Here is an 8376-nt window from a genome sequence, read left to right as displayed (position 1 = left end):
ACACACTAAAATGTGTGCCTAAGATGTCACTTACTCGACTTTTCTCTAATTTTTATATATTTGATTGACTTCAGTTTCTTTAAGTTGCTTAATTTGTGAGTACCAATTGCCTGGTCTACCTATGTGGAGGTGCCTAACCTTGATGAGTGTATGTTTTCTATACTATCAGTATAGTGGAAAAACTGGTATTTGACTTCAATTGTATTAAATTGCTTGATCTGTGTGTATCAATTGCCTTATCTAGATGTGTGGAGTTGCCTAACCCCTAATATCAGCAAAAGATGGAACCCCCATTTTAGCAAATAGTTTATCATTGAGTATATAAATGGAAAAAAAAATTGGCAAGTTTTGCACCATTTTGAGGCAACTGCAAATCAATGTTTAGGCAAGTTGAAAAATGGACAGAACACAGAAAAGGCCATACTCCATGGTAGGACACAGATCTGGCAAAAAACTATTTTCGCAAAATAGGAACTAGACCCGCTCACATCTAGCAACCATTAATGCTTGTTATTTGTTTTCTTCCTATGCTTGTTCAACACTTTTGAATTATTGTATGGTTTTTACATCATTGTTTTCCTTTCTGTAGTGCACACTAGTTTTACTGTCATCGCTGGGAAAAAAATGTAGGCAAGTACTGAGGTTTTTAGGCACGTATCGACTTCCGAGATGAGGATCAACTAAAACCCCTATAGCACCAGTCTATCATCTGAGTATATAATGAAAATGAGGTGGAAAGTGTGCATCATTTTGAGGCAACTACAAGGCAATGGTTAGGCAAGTTTAAAACATCCTTGGGAACTCGCACTAAGCATCTGTAGCAACTTCTATCTCATATGCTGGGCAAGTTTTGGCACTTTTCGGAGGCGCGCTCTAATTGTGTCCTTTACCTAGTAGTTCCTCAAGTTACAAAAAACGCGTATGTGGCAACTCATGCCCCTCTGCGCGGGCAACTTCCACCTCGAGCCCTCGCAAAAATTGTCTGATGTTGAAAAATATTTTGGTGCAAACTACCCCCAAGGAAATGCTATCGCCATCAAAAACCATCCTCCTCTTGCCATGTATGTAGACCTCTGCAGATCCGCATCCTATCTCCTACCCAGCCTACCACCCCGTTCCCCAATCCAACGTCCGCCTCCCAGCATGCCCCCTTCAAAAACCACCTTGCTCCACCCCCACCCCCCGCGCGCATGTGGTGAATCAGACACTCAGAGCGCCCTGCCCCCCAATGGAGTTGCCTGCGCAGAGGGGCACCGAGACCAGCAACACGGCGAGACCAAAAAAAGAGCATGAATCTGAGGTTTACGACATGTAGCTCTGGATTTGAACAATGCCCCCTCCCTCCGTCCTCTGCACTCTCCCCTTGGAAATGAGAAGCTCTACCGCTGCTTGTGGCTATCGCACCATGCCTCCCTCCTTTGCGCATAGCCGCTCCAGCAACTCAGTTGGAACAGCGAATTTGGGCGGCGCTCGATTTTGGCAAACAAGGCAACAACAGGCAACGCCGGCCCCTGCTTCTCTCCTGGAATTTTGAACTACATGCGACAATACAGGAAATGGAGAGGGGCGCTTGAGTTAGTTGTGGGACCCCTACCGCTGTCTCCACTTTGACTGTTCCCAATAATTTTGTGACGTGCGCGGAAAAAATGGTTTGTTCCAACCAGAGGCCACCTGACCGCATGTGCGGCGAGCGATTTAGATTGGACTACACTTGCTGGTGTCTGCCCGAAGCTATCAAAAAGTGTTGAGTATAGTACTTGCTTGACATTTGAAGCGACTTGCCTGTCTTGCATGTGTGATTTGCATGACACAGAACCCCCTATCCCTTCCCCCCTAGATATGTGCCTAACATTTGTACGTGACCTAACATTTGTGTTTAAGTTGCTTGTTTTGTGTGTCCATTGCCTGGTCTAGTAGTGTGGACTTGCTTAACCCTTGATTTTCACTCAAGTGATTATGGGTGGGTTGTGTTTGTGAACTTCGATACATGTGTGTGAGGTGGCTGAAAAAAAAAACCACGGGGATGTTTAAACCGGAGGGGGAGGGGAGAGATTACCAGCAACTTGCCCTCTATTTGTTGGTCTTGAATGGCAGGGAATGAATCATGGTCAAGAGCAGTCACATGCCGTTCATGCCAATTGCGTTTTTTGCTCCTCCCGGCCATCTTTCCCACTAAAAAACAGAAAAAAAACATAACCATAAATGCATATTCAGGTGGCTTGTATGAAACTTCGAAGACACTAACTAAAAAGAACTGGCAAATTCTGAACCATATGATGAAATGTGAAGGAAAATAGCACATGAGCAAAGTTCACGTGTTAAGAAGCAACTAGCTACAAAGTGTTGGGCAAGTTTTGGCAAAAACTCAAAGCCACCTAAGTAACAAAACCATTAAAAGCAAATTCTCAACAATGTCAGGCAACTAAGTAACAAACATTAGGCAAGTTTAGGATTGTTCATTATCTGAAGTATTTCACCTGGACACAGAAAGGCTCAACCTTCACTCGAGATCCAAAACAGCTACGCATTGTTCGGCCCCCTAATTAATCCCAAATGCTAAGTTCAAAATCTCGATTAGTGTGTTCGAGTTTTTGTACTCTAATTAAGCAAGTTTGGGAGCACTGGCTAGTAAACAAAAATTATGAGCAAAATTAGTGTTAACGCGCATGTCTACATCAGGAAAACTACCTATAGAACCATTGGGCAAGTCAGAAAGCAAAATTGAGGAAACTCGTATCCTTTGCCCCTGGCAACTTCCAACATCCCACCCTCCCAAACTCGCACCGTTGTCCATTGTCTACATTGAGGAAAAGGCCTATCACCACTAACCCCAAAACCATCACCTTCAAACTCACCATGCCTATCGTCTTCCCCATATTCACACCATAACCACACCCCTCGGCCCCTCCCCCCACCCCCCACCCCCACCCCCCGTTCATCGCTTGCTACCCACCTTCGTCAGCGGGCGCACTACGGAGATCAGGCCCTGAAAATCGCCACCACCACCACGCGACCCCCGCGAAAACCTTCACTACCACCACACATCCAACAGAGAGGACCGCGAAAACATTGGGCAAGTCGAAAAGTGAAAACAAGCAACTACGTACCAATGGTTATGCAACTTTTGTGAGAAGGGGGGAGCCACACTAGGAGTTGTGCTGCACTCAACAGATAATTCCGATATAGATAATGTACGAAATAGCAATATTTTTCAAGTAATTGTTATTTGTAAATGGTATTGCAGGAGTTCAACAGTGAGCCTGGTATACCAATGTATTCGGCTAGACCAGATCAAGCAGTACAGGTGCTTAAGCATGTGTATAACGCTGCACCAAAAAAACTCAAAGGAAAGGAGCTTGAGCTTCTTTTGGTAATCCTCCCTGACAACAATGGCTCGTTGTATGGTGAGGATGCCTCCTATTGTACAGTACTATGTTGCAAATATTTCACAGTCCTCTGCTCGTCAGTTCTGCTATCCTCAGTTTCTCACATATAATGAGTTTTAATTTTCAGGTGACATAAAGCGCATTTGTGAAGCCAAATTGGGATTAATATCACAGTGCTGTTTAGCAAAGCATGTATTTAGCGCAAGGAGCTACTGAAGGTGATGGAGTCATTAGCCTTGTAGCACAAAACTATTGGGTGTTGACTACATTGTTTATAAGGTGGTAAGGCGACCTAAGGCGAGCACCAGCCCTCCTGGTGCCTAAGCGCTTAAAGCGGGCATAATTGTAAGACACTGCAAGTGCACCGTACCGCTAAGCGTCCAAGGTGGGATGCCTTAAAAACAATGGTTGACTATGGTACAAATGAAATGTCTTGCTTATTTGGGGGACTAAATGAAAAGCTATTTCAGTCTATCAAAATAGTGGATAACAAAAATAATAATGAAACTTCGGTGATTTAGGCAAGAATTGTTTATATGTAGGCAACTTATCCTATTAGAAATAACAAATTTTGTGCAAGTTAAATCAATTTGTTGCTAAAACAACATCTATGGCAAATCATGCCACGTCTCTTGCAACTAAGTATCTTAGTTGGGCGAGTTTTGGGCGAAATAAAGCCCAACACTGTCGGGAGTGGATTTCTGGGCAACTCGTGCCGACATCTCTAGCAACTAATTATCATGTGATGGGCAAGTTTTGAACACTTCCGGCTCAAATCGTCGAAGATTCCAGTCCCCACATCTCCAATGCGACACACCCCTTTTCGACCTCCTATATCGCCTCTGACTTGCTACGTCAAAGCACTATGTCTATTGCCTATTCATCATCATGGAATCAACACCACAGAAAACAATCACGAGTACGAAGTAGAGAGGCCAGGTTCACCTCAACAAGCTCCTCCTTGGCTTCATCCATGCCCTGGACATTGTCAAAATCCCACCCGCTGCTTCCTGAGCAGGCAACGCTTGTCTGCAATGCCCCGAGCGGACATCTGCCTCTGTAACAACCACATCATCTGCAACAGTGAAAACCACAGCGTGAGCAGTGTCCACCAGCAGCTTCCCCGCCGGCCGTGGAGCAAATCGGTAGTCCACCACGCCCTCCCGCCTAGCCCCAGCAGGAACCCCTCCTCGTGTGGCACCCTCCTGGCGTAGTACGACCACTTCGTAGCCGCGGCGCCCTTACCAGTGCGCTCGTCGTCGCCGCTGCCGACGTCCTTGACCTTGCTGAAGTAGATGCAGACATGCAGTGCAGCCCCGTCTCCCACTAGTCCGGCGGTCAGGGCAGCCGTGCGCAGCCCCGCCTCACACTACTCTGGCAGCCACGGCGGCCGCGCGCAGCCCCACCTCCCACTACTCCGACGGCCACGGCGGCCGCGCGCAGCCCCACCTCCCACTGCTCCGACGGCCACGGCGGCCGCGCGCAGCCCCGCCTCCCATTACTCCGGCAGCCACGGCGCCCACGCGCAGCCCAGCCTCCCAATACTCCGGCGGTCATGGCACCCACGCGCAGCCCAATCTCCCAATACTCCGGTGGTTCTCAAGATCGACGATGGTGAATTTGGCGAAATTTGTGAAGGCAGAATGCGTGTACGCGTGTGGTGGAGGGGTCGTTATCCGTGTGTGAGTGGGCCCATTTGGCCGCTGGGATGCTCGACAAGGCGCGTCGCTCCAGTCCCGACCGAGAGACACCTGAGACGATCGGACGGTCGATGATGGTGTGTGCTCGACAGCTTCAAAAAGTGCAGCTGCACTTTTTAGAATTTAGGATCAATAAAATTCGTCGCATCATAATCGGCACACCACACTACACAAAATCTCAAAGCTCAATGTGCACTTTCAAACAGAAACGATCATCATTTACCACAAACGGGGAGAAGAAAGGGGCGGCGCGGCGCGGCTTTGCTTCGGACGGCGAGGTATGAACAACACCTGCAGTTTCGTGCTTGATTTGGCCCGGAGTAGGTTCGGGTGAAATTTATGGGTGTTTTATGTGCATTTCGTAGATTGATTAGAGTTCGTACTCATCGACTTCATTCGACGATTGGACATAGAAGAGATGATACTCGGCGATAATGTCAACAACCTTGTGTTGTTGCATCTCGTGGACGAATTTGAGGCAGGCCGAAGAAAAAGTGGCGCGGATCCACGGTCAGCTGGTTATGCATTCCCCGCAACCGAGCTCTCGGTGATAAGATGCTCATGAGAGACTACTTTGCCGAGGTACCGACATATCCAGCTCACCTGTTTCGTAGGCGCTATCGAATGCGTAGGTCTAGAGGCGGAGCCAACGACTTTTTCTGGTATAGTTACAGGTACATAGATACGTACTCGTATGAACCCAACCAAAAGCAAGGCCTGAACCCATCAAGCTCCAACGCCAAGTGAACAGCCTAATAAAAAAGCCCGAAAGCCCAATAGTAAATTGCCTCTATACCTCCTGTTCGTACCCTAATCTATTCTTCACGCCCATGATCAGCCGCCACTCATCGCCACACACCACGGCAGATCGACGGCAGCAAAGCCGGCGATCGTTGTCCAAAATCCCAAATTCCAGGTACTCAGATTGCATCAGCACATCGCCTCTCTGGTGTTCATGTTTTAATTTTCTAATTGCTTACTCCATGTACTTATTTTGTTTGACCGATCTAGGGTATAGAATGACATATATTTCTCAAAAGAGAAATCGAGCACTACATCCAAATAATACTCCTGAAGAGGTAAGTCATCCAAATAATTCAAGGCCACCTTAAACGTAGGTAAAGTGCATCATATTCCTAAAGAGGTAAGTCATCAATTCCTACAAGCGTGTGCCTCTGTTTCGTCTGATGTTTGCTTCCCAAATTGTATTGCTAGGGTTTTAAATTTTAAGAGTGATTACGTGGTAATAGGAATATTGCGACTTGTCAATTTTCGGGGACGATTCACATATATTTAGGTTATTTTCTGACAGCTAGATGCACCGGAACCAGGTTGACTCTATAATCACACGATTCAATCAGTATGGTTTTATAGTTACTAATTAAATGTGTTGCTAGGGAATAACAAATATAATATTTCCGCATTTGCTATTCATAAATGATATTATATTTCTATCCATTATGCTTTTTTGACTGCTATATAGTTCTTCTTTGAAACAAGGTGCTATATATTTGATGCAAGGTGGTGCAAAAAAAAATTTGGCCTTCAGTGCAAAAACAGACTTTACACTTAATTAATTAGACAAAATCCTCACAATAATCAATGAATGAACCCATCGGCTAAATTTTCTGGCTCCGCCCCTGCGTAGGTCACTTTTCGTCTGCATTGTCGAGGCTTGCGACGTTTTTTCACTCGGCGTAGGAATGCCGCCGGTTTGATTGGTTTTAGTGCATATAAAAAAATTCAGCGGCGATGAGAGTGATTGCATATGGTGTTCCCGACGACTATGCGGATGAAGAGTATAATTGGTTTGGTGTCAAAAATTGGCAATGCCAGTGTTTGGCATTGTGTCAAATATTGCCTGCAACTTGATTGGTTACCGAGTTGTTTTGCCTATCTCACATAAAATTGCCAATAGTTGGCAAGCCTAGGTATTGCCAATATTTGGCAATGCCAACATTTGGCTAGCCAAATACTGGCAGCAAACCAATCATGCTTGAATATCTTCGCATTGGCGAAGATACCACCACTAAATGTGTCTGTGTCTTTGCGAAGACAATGATCCGGGTTTTTACCCAGCAATACCTTTGAGCTCCAAACGAAGAAGACACAAAGATGCTCATGGCAATGAGCGAAGCAAGGGGATGGCCAGGCATGCTAGGTAGTGTTGATTGCATGCATTGGAGGTGGAAGAACTGTCCGATGGCCTGTGCAGGGCAATATACCGGCCACAAACGTAAACCCACCATCGTGCTCACATGATCTATGGATTTAACATTTCTTCTTTTATTTTGCTAGGTCTCTCAATGATATCAATGTTTTGCAACGATCTCATCTATTTGCTCAGCTAGTTAGTGGCAAAGCTTCTACTATACGGTCAATGGCCATGATTATACCATGGGGTACTATCTTGCCGACGGTATTTATCCTTCATGGTCAACATTTGGAAGACCATTAGTGACCCTAAAATCAAGAAGCATAATTTTTTTGCCGAAGTACAAGAAGCTTGCCGAAAGAATATTGAGAAGGCATTTGGCGTGTTGCAAGCTTGGTTTGCCATTGTTCGAGGTCCTGCTCACTTCTGGGATAAAAAATCCCTCAGAAACATCATGATTGCCTGTGTAATTTTACACAACATGATCGTCGAGGATGAGAGAGATTTGGACTTGGAGCACAACTATGACAATATTGGTAGACGTGTGAATCCTGCCAGGGACACATATGAGATCACTACATTTCTTGAGACCTTCCAGAAAATCGAGAACCGTGATTCACACAACCAACTTCAACGTGATCTTATTGAGCATCGGTGGCAACTCCATGGGGGGAGATAGATCCCCATTTTTATTCATTTTTGTTCGTGTGAGATTTGAACAATTTGGTGTTGTAATAATTATTTGAATTTGAACATTTGTTGTAATGAAAACTATTGTTGTATCGTGAATTGTTTTTTGGACCATTTATACATTCATATGTTGAATTTATGTTACGATTCCATTCGGTTCATATTATTGAAATGTGTAATTTACTCGATGCCATGTAAAATCTACGGTGCCGCGAGCGCTCCGGCGGAACAGACCCCGTATACGCATCCCTGCGTAAATTTTTTTTGCCGGCGCTCTTAAACGCGTTTTGCAGGACGTCCGGTTGCGGGATCTGCTAGAGGTGCTCTAATGCGAGCTGTTTTGAAGTTGACGGTTGCAGATCATACCGACTGGTTAGTTCGGTGCTGAAATGTGAACTTTTCGCTCTTGGATGCAAATGAATAAAATATGTAGCCCTCTTTGAGG

General features: G+C 45.5%; 2 long non-coding RNA genes across 4 annotated transcripts in view; one reads left to right on the top strand and one right to left on the bottom strand.

The window, feature by feature from the left end:
* The window catches only part of LOC123134695 (uncharacterized), a 5368-nt gene extending 1644 nt beyond the window's left edge, over nt 1-3724 (top strand). The window contains exons 2-3 of the long non-coding RNA XR_006465703.1: nt 3245-3404; nt 3514-3724. This is a non-coding gene — a long non-coding RNA (uncharacterized lncRNA). The remainder of the gene's footprint in view (nt 1-3244; nt 3405-3513) is intronic.
* The window catches only part of LOC123134679 (uncharacterized), a 6970-nt gene extending 1889 nt beyond the window's left edge, over nt 1-5081 (bottom strand). For 2 of the 3 annotated variants that reach the window (XR_006465701.1, XR_006465697.1), the window contains exons 1-3: nt 4632-5081; nt 4332-4461; nt 2057-2172 (exon numbers count right to left, since the gene is read on the bottom strand). This is a non-coding gene — a long non-coding RNA (uncharacterized lncRNA). Of the gene's footprint in view, nt 1-2056; nt 2173-4331 lie in introns of all 3 variants that reach the window. The other variant, XR_006465700.1, reaches the window with a different exon arrangement.
* Nucleotides 5082-8376: the final 3295 nt, after the last annotated feature.

The sequence above is a fragment of the Triticum aestivum genome, chromosome 1B (genome assembly GCF_018294505.1).
Source record: "Triticum aestivum cultivar Chinese Spring chromosome 1B, IWGSC CS RefSeq v2.1, whole genome shotgun sequence".
NCBI classification, from domain to species: domain Eukaryota; kingdom Viridiplantae; phylum Streptophyta; class Magnoliopsida; order Poales; family Poaceae; genus Triticum; species Triticum aestivum.
Note: the sequence above shows the minus strand (reverse complement) of the source record. Positions and strands in the feature narration are given on the sequence as shown.